We start from the raw sequence: 2,083 nt of genomic DNA, 5'->3' as shown, positions 1-2,083 counted from the left end.
CTGTGCCTGACCGCAGACCTTCCATCTTGTTTCCCAAGGAGCCAATGACCCCCGTGGGCGAAGGGCTTGCGGAGAATCCCACTGACTTCTGCCCCTCAGATTGCTAGCATTTCAGACACCCGGTCACGACATCTGTGGAAAACCACCATAATCAGAGCTGGCTGCTTTCAAAGCCCAACCCCTTCATTCAATCCTTGCCCTGCCCCCTCCCTAGCTGTGTAAACCTGGACAAGTTTTGAAGTCCTTTGAGCCTCAGTTTCTTCCGCTGTGAAATGGGCATAATAACACGAGTGGAGTGAGGATTCAGGGACATAAAGTACGGAGGGTGTTTAAGCACAGTGACCCACGCAGGGTAAATGCTCACAAGATGATGGTCCTCGAAGGCAGACTATGGTGAGCGCTGTGACTGATCCGGACCAGGGTGAGAGAGGCCGCAGTCTGAGGTATCTGAAAGGCTTTCTGAAGGAGTGCGCATCAAGCTAGGCCTTAAAGGAAAGGTAGGTTTTATGAAATAGAAATGGGAGAGGCAGTTGGGAAGGAAAGAACTAAAAGAAGCTAGCACCGGGACATAACTCTGGGTGAGTTATGGAAACAACAAGTTTTGTCATGGGAACCATTTGGGTCACAAGGCAAGGCAGCATATGGCTTAAGGGGCCTACTGTGAGAGTGACCGGGGTTCCAGGAGGCCCAGCGTGGTCCCAGGTAGGACTGCTGTTAGCCTGTAGGGTTAGAGAGGCCCCAAGAGCATTAGAAAAAAGCCTTTCCTCTGGGCCCACAGTCCATGTGAGCAGAGCCATGCAGGATCTTGGCCCTTAGCCACCCACACCCACTTCTGGGGGCCCTTGAGCAGTGCACAGCCTTTATCACCATCCTGGCTTATGGGGCAGGTGGGCATTGACTTGGGAATTCCACCAGCCTAACCCTGCCTGCAGACAGCTGGGGAAGCCTAGAGGTTGTTGCTCAAACAGACTAGAGTGTGAACACAGGTTTCTGCCATCATGCTAATGAACTGAGCCTTCGTTTCTTCGTCTGCAACGTAGGGGTTTTAATATTAATCATGATGCCTACAGGATAGGGATTTGGGGTGGATTCAGTGAGACCTTAAGATGTAACCAGCATAAAGTCTATTTCAATAAGTGTTAGTTTTGTTAGCATTTCCCAGTGCACTCAGCTGGCATCCAATCGCTGCCTGGGGCGAGTCCACCCGGTGCTAACTTCGGTGTAGGTACCCAGCATGGTCAGGTGGGACCCAGAGATGGAAGGGCTGGAGGAGAAGAGGGGCGTGCCCAGCTTTCCCTAGTCCACAGACCATCTCACAGGAGCAGATTCCTGCCTTGGCATTAGCACTGTGGCAAGGACTCGGGCACACTGTGAATCCACCAGGGATCAGGAGGGATGGAGTCGGGGGACGGGCACGACGCCAGAGCTCCAGCCCAGGAATCCCCTTTCCCCACCCCCCTCTTCCTTGGCTCAGTGACCTCATCCTGCTGGAATGCTATCCTCCGTGGAAGGGAGCAGTGATACACGAGCCTCATCAGCTTCTGGCCCTCAAGGGGACCATAACTGCACTGGTACTGTTTATACAATATCTGGAAGAAGAATGGTAATAGTTCTCTCCATATGGACCGCTAGGGGCTTGTGAAGAGGAGGCTAGGAAGAAAGGCAGAGGCAGCCCTGCCCCCGCTCATGGGCTGGCTCCATATTTTCTGCTTTTCTGGGATTGATTTTGTCATTGACTTGTTCAGTCACTAAGTCATGTCCGACTCTTTTCGACCCCTTGGACTGCAGCACACAAGCCCTCCCTGTCCATCAGCAACTCCCGGAGCTTGCTCAAGCTGACGTCCATCAAGTCAGTGATGCCATCCAACCATCTCATCCTCTGTTGTCCCCTTCTCCTCCTGCCGTCAATCTTTCCCAGCATCAGGGTCTTTTCCAGTGAATCAGTTCTTCGCATCACGGGGCCAAAGCATTGGACCTTCAGCTTCAGCATTAGTCCTTCCAATGAATATCCAGGACTGATTTCCTTTAGGATGGACTGGTTTGATCTCCTTGGTGTCCAAGGGACTCTCAAGAGTCTTCTCCA

This window comes from Bison bison, unplaced genomic scaffold, assembly GCF_000754665.1.
Source record: "Bison bison bison isolate TAMUID 2011002044 unplaced genomic scaffold, Bison_UMD1.0 scf7180017864375, whole genome shotgun sequence".
NCBI lineage: Eukaryota > Metazoa > Chordata > Mammalia > Artiodactyla > Bovidae > Bison > Bison bison.
This window is presented reverse-complemented; position numbering follows the sequence as displayed.